Below are 16,140 nucleotides of genomic sequence, written 5' to 3'. Positions count from 1 at the left end.
ATTGCAACGTTACTTACTGGGGTGATCTTACACGATACAAATCTTAAGCCTAGATATATTGTACAATTTAAATTAACTCGGGCATATCAAATGATTATATTTAAATCGAAATTTAAAGTAAAAAGAATCATACATCCACTTTCATACCTTACTTAAAATACGCCTCTTGATAACGGTTATTCGATTATTATAGTAAGCTTGCTGCTTATCAGGACTCCGAGTTGAACAACTGACTCGAAATTATCAAAACTAAATTACACCAAAGGTTAAATTTATGCAATAAAGATATAACAAAAGTACAACCTGGCTCATGATAACAGTTCTTTGATTACACTGATTAAAAACGGTCTTGTCGATCTAGATATTTGAGTGGTCTTGGCTAGATTTGATGTCAACAACCCTGGAAGTAGGGTTGACGAAAGAATATCGGTGTATCGATATTTTTTGTTCACCATATCAATATTTTTAGACGGTAGATTCTATTTTGTTAGATCGATATATCGATATAAAATATCAAGTATCGAAAACGTATCAGAAACAATATTTTTTCCAATACCGGCTCCGCTGTTGCCACTGACTAATCTGTATTTCATTACAATTGAAAATTAACTCTATGACTGATATATAGGAACAGAATATTTTTTCCCTTTCGGAAATAGGACCAGAATATTTGTTTCCTCCTGCGTCCGCAGTTTCATTGGTGAGAGTGCCATTTGCGGTAAATCTTACAGTTCCTAACAACAGAAGCTAACTTAGCGCGGAGCATATAAAACTAAGATTTTTCTCTAGCTTTTATGTCTATCGGAAAAATATAGGTTTGACTGGATTAATGTAATTATTTAATTTATCCAATAAAAACTAATGTTTTCCTGACGATGTTGTTTTTATACAATTTGAAATAAATATTTTTAAAAAAACATTAGTGATATATTGATATATTTTTTTCGATATTGATATTTTTTTTAAATATCGATACAATATATATCGATACTTTGTGGCACTTCCAACATCCCTACCTAGGATTAAGCGTAGTGTTTTGAAATTGGCTCTAGTTATTTATTTTATCGAAATTTTCATACATGACTCAAAAAAGCAACATTTAGATGAAACAGGCGATGTTTTTTTTTAATATCTGAAGTTTATCAAAAAAATACTATGCAGCTACAGGCAAAAATTTTTTTTTCTCTTGCCCTGACTTTTTTCGTGAATATTCGTGTTTGAGAATGTAGAATTTACGAATAAAATCATGATTATATTAGAAACCATGCCCCCTTACGATACAATAATAAAATAAAGTTAGAGCCAATACAATATAATCATGATTTTATTCGCAAATTTTACGTTCTGAAACACCAAAATTCACAAAAAGATCAGAGTAAGGAAAAATTTTTTATTTTTTTTTTGATGAGCTGTAAATTAAAGTAGGCTTGCAGACTAGCTGGACTCTAAATCAAACAAGTGACTCGGAACCATTAAATCTAAATTGCAGCAAAGCTTAAATTTATACAATAAAGGTATAACATAATACGAGCATGTAAAATGTAATCACAATGACGATTGAACGAATAGTGGCAGAATACACGTATAATTCGTTTATTAAAGTGTCTTATTCCGTGTCTTCCTGTAGTGTGAGAGGAAATTATAACATTTATTCTTCCGGAAAGGTGATATTGATGGGTATCTATGATTTCCACACGTACTTGTAAAATATTAATTTTGCATTTAAGGAAACACATAAGTGTGATTAGTACAGATGCATATTATGTTCATCTTATTGTTAGTTTTGTATTATTGGATTATCAATTATGTTTCTTATTCCAGAAAACGATAAGACTGCTTAGTTTTCAGCATTGAAATAGGTAGGTCACATATAACAGAAGTTGATCCATTAATTGAGACAAGTTAATTGCTCGTCCTTTCATTAGGCGGGACTAACAAGATTTTTTCGTTTCTTTGTTTCGCCACAGTGTTGGTCCATCAGCGGTTGGAGGGTTGCCGGCATCTGGATTTCCCGTTCGTTAGAATGACATGAGAGGCGTCCTAACCCCTCGGTTTCTTGTCGTAATCAAGCGCGTGCGCCCATAAAAATGCTGTAAAGCGCGGCAGTAACGTGAAAGAATCGGACTGAAACCGAACAAAACGGACAAGTTACTACGCATAAAACGGAATAGGATGGGAGAGAGAGAGAGAGAGAGAGAGAGAGAGAGAGAGAGAGAGAGAGAGAGAGAGAGAGAGAGAGAGAGAGAGAGAGAGAGAGGGAGGGAGGGAGGGAGGGAGGGAGGGAGGGAGGGTGGGAGGGAGGGAGGGAGGGAGGGAGGGAGGGAGGGAGGGAGGGAGGGAGGGAGAGAGGCAGGGGGGGGAGGAGAGAGAGAGAGAGAGAGAGAGAGAGAGAGAGAGAGAGAGAGAGAGAGAGAGAGAGAGAGAGAGAGAGAGAGAGAGAGAGAGAGAGAGAGAGAGAGAGAGAGAGAGAGAATGAATGAATGAATAAGTTTTATTATGCCCTGGAGAAAAAACTCCGTGGGCAATGGGTACATGAAAACAGATTAAATATAAAGTAATAAGACTTAACCTAGGCTTAAAACTAAGAAAACTAAGAAAACTAGGAAGAAGCATACAGAGTATAGAGTCAAGACGCGGAAAGACCGCGAGCGAATATAAACACAAATAAAGTATAAATGTAGCACAAATAAAGTATACAAATAGTGCAAAGAAAAAGAAATAATAATAAAAAGAAAGAAAAGAAAAGAAAAGAAAAGGAGAGTGGCAAGCAAGCCAATTTAACCGCATGCAATGAAAGAAACCAAATATATTAGAGCTGGGAAGCCAGCAAATGCGTCCGCAGATCTCTTTTAAAGGTGGGGAGACACTGCAGAGTTGTGATGCTAGGAGGAAGGGAATGCCAGAAGTAGGAAGCAGAGAGAACGAAAGAATTGCGTAGTGTGGAGGTACGATGTAGGGGGATAGAGAATGTTGGTGTAGAATGGAGACGAGTTGGACGAGTAGATGTGGGAGCAAGAGAGAAGAGGTCACGAATGTAGGAAGGGACATCTAGTTTGAGGAGCTGGAAAATAAGGATGCCCATAAAATAATGTCTGCGATTTGAAACCGTAAGCCAAGATAAGCTGTTGCGATATGGGGAGATATGGATGTCACGACGTACGTTAAAAATGAAGCGAATGCAGTTATTGATTAATCGTTCCAATATCAGGTTCTGTTCACCGGTTAAATCAATATAGGCGAGGCAACAATAATCGATTAGTGGAAAAACAAGTGCAGTTATAAGCGTGATGCGCAATTTCTTCGATAGAAGGTTCTTGTTATATTTTAGGCGAAAAAGAGTAAAGTTCACCTTGGCCAAAATGTGCATAATGTGCCTGTGCCATGAAAGATTTGATTGCATAATGATGCCCAGGTTGCGAGCGTGCGAGACATAGGGAAGCTCATTTTCCCTGACTCGAATGCGAGGGAGAGTCGAAAAATCAATTTGATTTATGTAGGCACCACTGCCCAAAATCATAACCTTTGACTTCGCAAGGTTTAACCTGAGTCCATTCGCCACAGCATAATCAAAGATATAATTCACGTCGATAGTCAGATCGGATAGAGCACGAGCCAGGTCACTGGGGTAGCAGGTGAGATAAATCTGTGTATCATCCGCATAGGTGAGGTATTGGGTATAGTTCAGACCAATGCCAATATCACGGATGAAGATTGAGAAAAGAAGAGGACCAAGAACTGATCCCTGTGGAACACCCATATTAGTGGGGCACCAGGAGGAAACAGCTCCCCTGTCATCAACAACTGCTTGCGATCGTTTAGATAAATATGAGAAAAACCAGGCAAGCACTCCATCCGAGCAACCCAAGAGACGAAGTTTATGTAAGAGTAGGCGATGTGGAACCATGTCAAACGCTTTGCTAAAATCAAAGAGAACAAGCACCGTTATTTTTCTGTCATCAACTGCCTGTCTGATGTCTTGATTAAGCTTAAGCAAAGTAGTTAACGTGCTATAACCCTTCCTGAAGCCAGATTGAAAGGGATCAGCAAGATCATTGGCATGGAGAAAGTCGGTAATCTGACCGAAAACAATTCGCTCCAGGGCTTTAGAGAGCTCACAGAGGTTTGCGACTGGTCTTGTGTCAGATGGAGACGACGGAGGAACAGTTTTAAGTATTGGGCGAATGAAGGCACGTTTCCATGATGACGGGAAATGTGACAGACGGAGGCTTGCATTGAATAAATCCAGAAGGCTGTTAAACAGAAGCGGGACAGCTTTACTAATTGCATAGTTAGAGAGTAAGTCGGGGCCCTGGGATAATGAGGAAGAGTGGGGAACACTCAAAACTGATGACAATGAATCAGCGGTTATCACGGCGAACTCGAACACAGGTTGAGAGGGAGACAGTGGGGGTAGACATAGGGAAGATAGAGAGTCTGGATAGGGAATATCAGAGGTTGAGACAGCGGAATAAAACTGATTCAGGCTATCAGGAGAAAAAAAGGAAAAAGGAGAAGATCCCCTAGCTTTAGTGAGACCGAGAGACGACAGCTCCCTCCAAATTCCAGACGGATCAGAGATCGACGAGATGCGCGAGCAGTAGAAATTATCTCTAGCGATACGTAATTCACTACAAAGGGCATTGCGATATTGACGGTAGACGGCCATGGACAGTAAATCACCCGTACGCCTAGCTCGGTTATAAAGCGAGTTTCTATACTTAATTTTCGATCGTAGTGAATCGGTTAGCCATGGCGCCATCCTTTTGTTTGTGGTCCATTGCTTCAGCGGAGCATGGGTATCAAAAGCCTGAACGATGGCAGACGAAACACCACGGACCATATTATCAAAGTGATTAGGTGAGGAAAGAGTAGAGATGGACGGAGTATTTAGTCGGGACAGAGAAGATGACAGCGATGCCAGATAATCTGTCACAACAAAGTGTTTTAGGTCTCTGCGGGCAATCATATGTGCTGGGCGAGGATCGGGTTGAAAATTGTAAGTGAGCTCAAGTAAATCGTGACCAGCGATGAAAGGAGCCGAGGATTTATTAAAAGAAAGGACCTTAGAGGAAGAATCAACTAGGAAAAGATCAAGTAGAGAGTGAGAGGTACTTGTGTGAAAGGTCGCTCCAGCCTCAACAATATGAAGAGCTTGTGTGCTGGCAAATTCACGAAGTGAGCTTGATTCAAAATTATTCTGTAGTAGATTACAGTTAAAGTCGCCAGTTAAGATAATGTTTTGGTAGTTTATGGCAATAGAAGAGAATATGTGCTCAAAATTGTGAAATAAGAAGCCTTTTGGGCGTCGATATATAGTGGCAAACAGAACTGAGCGGTCCTGGGTATTGCGAGTCTCGAAGATCAGATATTCTGGAGCATTAGAGAAATCAGGGGTTGAGAGCGCCAGTAATTTAAAGCGTAACGATTTGTGAATGTAGCAGGCAACCCCACCACCCCTTTTGCCAACTCGATCATTGCGTAAGAGAAAATAGCCTGGTAGTTGTACAAGATCGTCTGAAATATTGTCATGAAGCCACGTTTCCGAAATAGATATGATGTGATAAAAGTTAAGAGCAACATGCGCAATAAAGAACGGAAAATGGCCAAGGAGCGAATTAGCATTAAAGGACGCAACCTTGAGATGTGACATAGATGGTTGCATTATCATATTCGGCAAAGTCGGCTTAGTACATCGCGGTAGTCAGGTTAGTCGATTGAGATCCGACTCGGACTGGAGAATTAAAATATCAGGACAGCCTTCTTTCCGAACCTTGACAACACCCCGATTAGCCCACACATGGCTTAGGTTGAGTTCACGAGCTTTGGATTTGGCTAACAGTAGAAGCTTATGGATGTTTGTTGGAAGCAATTCGCTAATGTAGATGCGGTCATCACGGTTCATGGAGAAGATATCACGGACGGTAAGGACCCTTCTAGCTGACACTTTTTCTAGGACGAAGTCACGAGTTACCGATGATTTCAGGCGAACCACTAGCGATCTCTTGGACACAGCGCTCGAAGTGGAGTTACGAACGTGAGGATCATTAGACTGGCCCGTTTTGGGTTTCATGACGCGTGAATCAAGAACGTCACCTAAGAGCTGAGAGACACCCAGAGTGGAGAAGATGGCATTCACAATCTCAGAGTCGGATAGGGAGAGCTCCAATGGTAGACCACGAACAACAAATTCCGTTGTCGTAGATGAAGCTGGTGCAACAGATGCCCGTGGCAAGGATGCATTCGAGGCAATAAAGGAGGCCAAATCTTGCTTAATTGCAGATGTATCTTCGACTTGTCGTTGTTTTATTGAGGAGATTTCCTCAGCCGATACGAGAGCTTGGCATTCAACACCCGCAACTCTCGACAAGATGGTGCTCTGACCAGCTGATAGGCCAGCAACATCCTCGCGAATGGTGGAAATTGTTTGGATAACTCCAGCCACTGTGCCTTGAATATCGTCGTACCGCTGCATCATATCATGTTTCAAGGTTTCCATTTTTTGGTCGAGTTTGGCATCAAAGGCAGTAGTGAGGTCCATTTTGAGCTTATCGATTTTTCTATCGAGTTTTGAGTCTAGGGCCGCCGCATTAGCCTGTAGCTGGAACATCACATCGTCAATAGTGAGGCGAGGTGCAGCAGAAGACGCTGCAGTCGCAGTGGTGGCCATTTCAGTTGCAATATTTGGCGCTGCAGCTGCTTGCATCGAGATGGGAAGCTCCAGGTTCAGATGATCAGGTGATGATGTGGGTGAACGCTCGAGTAATGTTGACCGACGTCGCATGCATTGTTCACATTTAAATGATGAAGAGCCAAATTCCGTGGGGTCGAAATTATGTGCAGATTTAATGCATGAGAGGTGAAAGTCGCGTGAACAAACACCCGTACAGGAGGCAAAAGGCTCTTTGCGCTTGATAGCGACATCGCAGATCGCACAGGTTGGGGCCATGGTGATGCAAATGAGAAGTACTTAATCGATCGATCAGCGTGTTCGCAAGTAGATAATTTGAGTCTTTGAGGTCCAGATGATAAATGAATGATCTGATTATCGACAGAGCTCGTATCGATAATTGCTCATGAAATGAAAAATGAATCCCGACAGATGGCGCCACCAGTACACAACAGAGAAAAGGCGGGATTGACAGGTGAGCAGAAAGCGTGCCAATGAGTAACCCAAATATTGAGGTTAGGAAAATGAAGATTGATGCCAGTTACAGTGTATTGTTTCCGAGAGATTCCCTAGCGGTCGTCCAATGGGAAGAGGGAAGGTAGCGTAGGTATTGTAAACAGCAATCGTCCGTCCGTCAACCGCCAAGTCGTTCCAGTCGAGAATGTTAGGTTATAGGATACCAGTCTTCAGTTTATTGCCTCATCCCGTAGCTCAAAAGAGAGAGCAACGACGATTTTTAGCTCAAATTTTGCGTGAGCGACGGGAGAGGAAAAAAAACCTGGAAGCAGAGCCCGAAAAACTGGCAGGGAAGAGCAGAAAATGGGCAGAACAGGAGAGCGACAGAAAGTTAAACTGACAGGTACTCACCAATCCAAGAGAGAGCGAGAGAGAGAGAGAGAGAGAGAGAGAGAGAGCCAAGCGCGTGAAAATTAAAACCGAAAAAATTATCAAACAAAGACGAGCGAGCGAGTGAAATTAAAATTCCTAGTATTCATCGCCCTCAGAAGTACGTTGAACTTGTAAAAAACTTAATACGCTTTGCTTTACCGCTGCGCCGTTGTGTCCAATAATGCCAGAAATATAAACCTTCGTACACGTAGGTTCAATATTCCAAAGGGTTACGCTCGCATCGGGAAAGGCGAGTAATGGGTTCGGCGCATAGCCGACCCTTGTTCTAGCACTTCCTGGCCACTTGACCTCTAATCTCTTTGGGTCTACAGCCGCAGTTACCTTCAGAGTACTATAGGATTCTATTTTCAAAATTTATCACAAACTCCTTCCAGGCGCGGTTCAGCAGAACGCAAGAAGTCATGCTCCAATTATCGAACTTGTATTATCGTTCTTTTTTGCTTTCTGACATTTCAGGGTGGTGTATCCAGCTTCATATTAGAAAAATTAATGCAGTAAGCATATACACAGATGCTTCAAATATAAATACTGCCACTTGATTACCAGTTCGGGAGGGATACAAGTGACCCGTGTTTACTGTATTTTCGTACCTCATAAAGGAGGTAGGTATAGACTAAAAAACGTCTCGTTGAAATTTATGCAAGATGAAACAAAAATGGTACTCGTAATCGTTGTATATGCTGCAAAGACGAATTTTGAACATATTTTACAATACTTGTCTCGTAAAAAAAAATAACGAAAAGTAATAAGCTACAACCAAGCACTTAATGTTACGGATTAGTAAAAATGTGGAATTCACTGTTAATAAATAATACTTTACACATGTTAATTCTGATACTATCGGGAAGTTTAAGAGTGCATATTTAAAGCTCGTTTGCGTGTGAGTGAAATAGCGATGACCATGTCCGTACGGATTCGCCGATAATTGTATGGCGACCACCTTCGATCGATTTGTAAATTTATCATGTCAATCTTCATGCGATTTCATGAGACACGTATCACCTGTGTTTCACCATTTTTAAATTTTCATGAAAATTATCTTTTTCGGAGAGTAAAAAATCCACGTTTTCTTCAAAGTGCCACCATTTTGTTCCCAATCATCCAAATGCAACTGTTTTTTTTTTGTTTGTTTTTTTGTGAAAATATGTTGAATTGCATGAGCTTTAAACTTATTTCTAGTGAACTGTGATTCAGTGAAAATTGTATGACATAGAGGGGGGAAAACTGAAAAACGTTAATTTCGGGAGACATTAATTCCCCCAAAAACGCCATGTTTGACCATCGCGAAAATTTCATATGTTCTTCAGCACCCAAAAAGCCATCTTTCTGCTAAGTGGTAATGTGCCATCTTCCTCGGGATGTGAGTTACAGCGTTGCGATGAAAAAAGAATTTTTTTTTACGTTTTAGCGTTATATAAAGATTCATTTTTGATATGCGAATGATCAGTATGGGAATAAGATGCGCGAAAAAATGTAGTTTCAAATTTAATTTCTTCATAAACAACATGTGATATTATTTTAAGGAATAGTGTAGTGCAGAAACAAATAGAAACGACGAAAAACACAACAAATTAGATAAATTACGAGCTTAGCATATCTGGGGATGATCGGGAAAAATAATTTATGAATAAACAAATAAACTCAAGTCCGACAAATTAACAGGTCAATCAGTCGAATATTTTCAATCGAATTTACAAGTTTCGAGTCAGTCAAAGAATTAACAATAATTTACCAGGTTTTATTTTACAAGTCAATAACAATTAAGAAATCGAACGGTAATAGTTTGTGATATTTTCAGGAGAATAACGTAAAACGATGGCTTTTAACAAAATATGAAAGTTGCAGAGAAAATTAGATGTTAGTCGGTATAAGCGATATAATACAAAAATATAATTAAAGCTACACGTCACGCGGCGATGTGATTTTACCCAATTTCTCAAAAACAATGCTACGGTAGTTATTAGTTTGTTAATTTGCAATAAAAGAGTAGAAACCTTATTAGAAATCGATAGTTATAGAGATTAAGGATAGCTCAGAAGAGTAGTGACAGCAGAATAAGACAGAGTTTGAGGTAGATAGTGATTTGCATGAAAGATTGACGTTACTTAGCAATTCAGAAAAATCAGTAGCTTAAACGAGAGAATATTGGATAAGATAAGTTGCTGGCGGTGACTTACGGGAACTATCGTTAAGTAATTGAAATGATAATTATAGGATACTTAAAAATTCGAGGGATTCGCAATGAAATTCTTATATATAATTTACGAGAGATTGGAAAACTGTGTGAGATCGTGAGAGATTTAGAGGCTCGTACGAGATAAAAGAATACACTAAATACACTGTATTACGATAAAATCAAAGATAGTAAACAGGACTTAAATTAACAAAGAAATACGATATTACAAAGAGATACGAAAATATAGCAGGTATTGGTCAATACAAAATTGTCAACCAGGAAATAGTGAAAGATACGGTAGTATTTAGCGGCTTAATCTACGCTCAGATGTACTTCAAGGAACTCGATTTACGTTACAAGTTCATGCACAATATCAAATAAAATATCATAAGTGGTACGGCAGATAGAATATAGTGAGCACTACAGTGAGCACACGGCGGCTTACAGTAACTGAAAGTCGTGGACCATGATTCACAATGATGTTGTCATCACACGATGCAATGAAATAAATAATTGTAAGTAGAGGAGCAAGGGAGATTTTGCATAGAAACACCTACCTTACCAGCAAAGCCTTTCTCAGGCGCAAGCCTTTGAAGGTTACCCCCACCATCGTCGAATAAAATATGCTCTACATTAGCACCGTTACCATCGTTTTCATCGTCTAATTATTGATCGTCGGTAAGAAAATCCTGCAAATTACCATGGTTTGACCCCCCGTCAGATAAATTGCGCTTTTCGTCGGTAAGAAAATCCACGAAATTACCTATCTGTTACCGTAGTTCTTACCCATACTAGGAAGTTGCGCTTTGTCCTACCATGCTCATCGAGCGGGATCGAGAAACTGTAATACCAAGAGCAGCCGCGAACCCTCAAGCTGCCGTCCCATGGTCCGGAATTTGTTCCGTCTCCACGAACCCGGAATCCAGTGACTTTTCAAGCCCCAATCAGAGGCGTTCCGGCTCCACTGATTTACTGGATGCATTTTTCGTACTGTCTCATGATACGGAAATGACACGCACGAAACGATCGCCGGCAAATTGCGATCGGTCCTTTTAGCGCTGAATTTGAAATGCGCTACTGTGATTGGGTGTCGGCACTTCCGAGCCTGTGCATTCCGTGTCAGGGACACCCGATGCTGACAAAGACGGAATCGTATTACTCACACAAGCATATGTGTTGTAGGATGTTTGGACAACCTTGTATTAGCCAGCCACAGTATCCATATTTCACAGGCTGCAAATAAAAGGTTATGATATGAATATTCTCGAATTATAGGTTAGAAATTGGGTGATATTAGGTCAAACGTGACGAAAGTTTTAATTATTTCCACTTCATTAAACAACTACAACAAACAATTAAATAAATGAATTTCGTATTCTAAAGAATTTTATACTTACAGGACCTGACGAATTCATTTTTGTCTTTTGTTACGCAACCGCACACACACAGATACAGAGATTTGTTTGACAGTTCGCAAATACTGGTAGTGCGCACGGAACGGAATGTCCGGAACGCCTCTGATTGGGGATTGAAAAGTCACTGGATTACGGGTTCGTGGAGACGGAACAAATTCCGGACCATGGGACGGCAGCCTTAGACGTTGCAAAGGATTTCGGTGCGACGTTGAATTCTGGAAGGTTCGGGAGCCGTGAGAAAGACTCGCTTCGACCTTGGACAAATTTAGGCTGACAAACAATTCTCTGAATCGTCCGACGAGTTTTGATTTGACGTTGAGTGGCCTGTGGGAAACGGACTTCGGTGCGATGTTGAAATCCGGAAGTGCCTGAAATTAACTCTTAACTGGCAGTAAAGAGGGACTGAATTAATGGTTGATATTGATGTAAAATATTTTTATTCATTGAAAAAAACTTGGGATTACAGTTTTACATGAAATTCATAATGATGGTATGTGTAAGAACATATTTCTAACTCAACGGTATCGTAACCATGCTTTAGGCAATCGGAATGAAGAACAGTTCGAGTAGACACCGATCGGCCTTCGTATTTCAACAGAAAATTTAACAGTAACAATACGCACGTTTTGAGCTGCACAGTTTGGACGCAATGTAGCATGATGCGCACAGTTTGAATTAGTATCTGACATTTCGTTCAATTTTCGCAATGACAGACAACCCAAATCCATCAAATCAACGACTTCAACTTTTTCACCTAGATTTTCGGCAGCCAAATTTTCTTCTCCGATCCTTTTATGTAGACTGCTGAAGCATCACGCGACGACATGCATTCGATGGTGTAATCAAGCTGCTCAAAAGGTAAATCACCACTTTCCCAGGATAGTCCGTGATAATTCCGTGACAGCCATAAATTTTCGCTTTTAAATGGAGCGAGTAAAGAATTCCAATCATACGGAGGTTCGAAAAGAAAAATTGACGGTTTGGTATCTTCGTCGAGTGATACGACTGCCAACTCTTTTGGTGTAAAACCGGGATTTGATCTCCTGAATCCTTGCACGTCGACTATGAATTCCATACAGAAAAATACTGAATCAACTATTGCAACTTTCAAGGTTTTTATATCAATTTCTTCACCCTACCACTCAGCGATTTATATTTAATTATACGATCATGTAAAATCAAGCAGTAGGCAGATGTAGCAGTAGGAAAGTTATTTTTAGCCTCAAATTCGATATGAATATCTACTGGTCCAGATTTCAGAGCCTTGTTTTGTTTCGAACAGTCGATGAATATCAAAGGTTCGTACTGCAAAAATTCGCTCTTCGTCAACAAAGGCTCGGGTCTTTTGCCGTAATAGGTGGCTTGAAAGTTTGCGTACATCGCGTGCAGCAATGCGACGCGATCGTGACTCATATTCAAGTTCAGGTTACCGTATGAATAACACTCGGAATTCAAAAACAGCTTGACGTCAGTAATGTTACTGCAGTGATCAAGATGACTTGCGTTTTTGCCGGCTGTTTTCGATTCGTTTGCAAACCGAGCATGACAAATCGCGGTTTCTCCAAATGTGTTTCGTGTTTGCCTGTAGCAAAGGATATTCGCATAACTCCCCATTGCGGAAACTCGTGGAGACAGGCGTATTTCTCTCGATGAAATTCAACAGTGCGATTTTTCGTTGATCCGAGATCTTCACATACGGTACTAACCATTCCACTCGATCGATTACGATTCTTAAGTCTTTGTCTTGATTTTGAACGATGACGTTTAAATTAGTTTTTGATCTTGTAAAAATCAGCTCGTTTCGCGTTAACGATGATCCTACGATAGTCTGCAGTGAAGCCCAATATCATGCTCAAGGGAATACATCGAAGTTGCCATCGGCATCAGTTAATTTTTTCGTTTCCTGAACATCGAGACATTCAACATTTTCCATAAGCTAACTCTGACCAGGGTGCAGTGAAGCAAAGCCCTTCAGCAGGCTGGTCAGACCAACGTTTTTGCATTTATCAATCTCTACAGCATTTAGTTCGTACCGCACATCTTCGAACAAACGGCAGATGGCGTTATTGACTAAGGTACGAGGGAAAGTTTTTATAAATGATGCATTTATAGAAAATCAAGCCAGTCACGTTCGAGATGAGGTTCGAGATACAATTGATCAAGCTGCCCGAGGTGGACTGTGACAAATTTACGCCGCAATATACAAGACGGAAAAAAACGCCATGGTGAACTGTTACCGAGTAGTGTACGTGCGGTAAGCTGCGGACCATTTAACTGTGGTAAAACCAACGCATCCAAACGGTTTGAGGTTTGAAAACTTGTACGTTCACTCAAAATCTCTCAATCAACCGAAATACAAGTTTTTGAATCAAGTGCTCGAAAGTGTCGACGGTGTTGCGTACTTCCCCTTTAACGAGCATGAGCACGTCATTGCATCGAACGAGACGCAACCTAGCTTGATCATGATATTCGATGACGAACGTGCAAGAAGCAGGACAACATACTCGCATGTACTTTTGTTTGGGTAAACATCATAACGTAGACTGTTTCTATCGTTGTCAGATGTACGCTCGAATCTCAAAGCATCTCGTGTGCGACAACACCAGCTTACTGGCCTTATTCAAACAAGGCGAAATGAACCTAAGGCACGTGTATAACGATCATATAAACACCGATATGTCGTATCTCTGTAAAAAATATCCGACACAAATCTCGCAGTCGGATTATGTGCGACGTTTGTGGCTGAATTCTATTCCCCTTTTGTGTACAACCCGTGTCGTACCGGTGTTTTTTTTTTTTTTATCCTTCGGCTTCTGGCGGTCTCTGTTCGGAAGTCTCCGGAATATGTCAGGAATTTATTTCGCCCAGGATTGTGTCGGATTGTGTTCGTGAAAGTCACGCATCCGGAACGTGTACCGCGATTCCTGTCGGACCGTATACGGAATATGGCAGGAATTTTATTAGCGCGGGATCGCGTCGGATTCTGTTCGGTGAAATGACTCATCTGGATCGTCCTGGTCGTGTACCGCAATTCCTGTCGGATCGTGTATCGAATATGTCAGGAATTTATTTCGCGCGGGATTGTGTCGGATTCTGTTCGTGAAAGTCACGCATCCGGATCGTGTGCCAGTGATTCTTGTCGGATCGTGTACGGGATACGGCGGTATACCTACGCGGTCGTATCCTACCCGGTTCTACCGGGTACGTTACCGCCCCGCATTCGGATTGTATCCGGTGCGAATCTGGAAATGGGGTGGGATATGGTATACAAGTAGGTTATAATATTGCGCACGATATACATGATTGGCGTAACAGGTATACAAAATATTTATTAAAATTACACATTCCCCGATGTCGATACAGCTGCGCAATAATCTTTGCACATATCAGTCTTAATGACAACAGTACTACATCAGTCTAATTACTGCAAACACCGAAGGTCTATAACATTTCGACTCAAAATTACTTAATACAATATTATATATGAAGTCACGCATATATCTAACAAAACAACATAAAACTTTCTCCGAATCGTTACAAAGAAATGTGAAACATTCATCTTTCAACACTTAGGTAAAAATATTAATATATAAAACTTCATATAAGGTTAATTTGTACGGATATTAATACTGAACGTAATTATAAAGATCTGATTAGAAGTACAATAACATAATATATTTGTCCAATATCATTATCAGCTGTCTTTCGATTACCATATGATTTGCAACATTTCACATTAAACTAAAATAAGCCTTTGCAACGGCCGCCGTGCTGCCAGCATGACAAATACACCGTAAATAACCCGCCCGCGCCGGTTTACAGAACGATTGATCAAGTTTTTCTACAAACACTCGCAATTTTCTGCAAAATCACCACTGTATGTAACCGGCCACTACCGCCGACGCACGAGGCTAAGTATGTCTAGACGCAGCCGCTTGTGTTTCGATCACCACGCCTCAAACGGGCTACTTGCGTACCGTGACCAGAGAGCCTGCAGCTCGTATGTACCACTCCCGGTAAAAGCACAAAATGACGGTTGAGCGGTACGTCGGCGCGTTCATACAGCGCAAACAAAGCGAAGTGAAAGTGAAAATTCGTGCGGACGGTTACAATTGATTCGAAGGAGGCAGCTGCTGACAAAGGCATTCGCACAGACGATTCCAGCGTGTATACGTTTACGTTTGGTATTGGCGACAGGAGTGTGTGCGGTGTCGTTATATATTGACTGTTGTTTATTGTTTCTTAAAACATTATGTTGGGATAAAATATAGCATCATACATATAATAGTACTACACTTGATACTCATGTACATATATATATACATACACTATGTAACTTAACGCACATACTTACTATACCTTATTAAACGTGGTCGTACGCTAACCTTGTGTGCTTTCACTTACGTGCTTACCTATCTACCTAAACCTATTAATTACCTTCAGGTTATGGGCTTGACACGACGGTCAGTATGTTATTAATCAGTTGCGGAAGGTACAGGTAAAAGTAATATTTAAAGTCAAAGAGGTTCAGTTAAAGTTTTTTGCTCCGGCATACAAAGCAAGCAAAAAGCTAACCTCAAAGTGACACGTGGCGTGGCGCACAACAGCAAAGAGGTAGCGTTTTTTTTTACCGTTTCGGCATACCGAGGAGTGCTGTAGTACAGCGTAAAATAATACTGAACAGGCAGGAAAATCACACAAAACCAAAGTAAAGATGACAGATCAATAGTCAAGTGTGATCGGTATCGAAAAGTTGAAGAGCTCCGATGACTATCAAAACTGGTCTTTTGCCATGGAGTTGTATCTGAAAGATCAAGATCTTTGGGGCTGTGTGCTAGAAGATGAAAAATATACAAGAGACACCCTAAAAATGGATAGGGCTATGTCTAGGATAGTCAGATCAATAGATACAAAAGCATACACACATATAAATATGTTAAAAACTCCAAAAGCAGTGTGGGAAAAGTTGAAGA

At 40.6% G+C, this 16,140-nt stretch overlaps 1 long non-coding RNA gene across 1 annotated transcript; it reads right to left on the bottom strand.

The window, feature by feature from the left end:
* Positions 1-1,757: 1,757 nt before the first annotated feature.
* Positions 1,758-11,315, bottom strand: LOC124307176 (uncharacterized). Its single transcript, XR_006908754.1, has 4 exons — positions 11,150-11,315; positions 10,539-10,985; positions 10,310-10,441; positions 1,758-2,124 (listed from the first exon to the last, which is right to left on the bottom strand). It is a non-coding gene; the product is annotated as an uncharacterized LOC124307176 (long non-coding RNA).
* Between the last annotated feature and the right edge of the window lie 4,825 nt (positions 11,316-16,140).

The sequence above is a fragment of the Neodiprion virginianus genome, chromosome 6, assembly GCF_021901495.1.
Source record: "Neodiprion virginianus isolate iyNeoVirg1 chromosome 6, iyNeoVirg1.1, whole genome shotgun sequence".
Lineage (NCBI taxonomy): Eukaryota > Metazoa > Arthropoda > Insecta > Hymenoptera > Diprionidae > Neodiprion > Neodiprion virginianus.
Note: the sequence above shows the minus strand (reverse complement) of the source record. Positions and strands in the feature narration are given on the sequence as shown.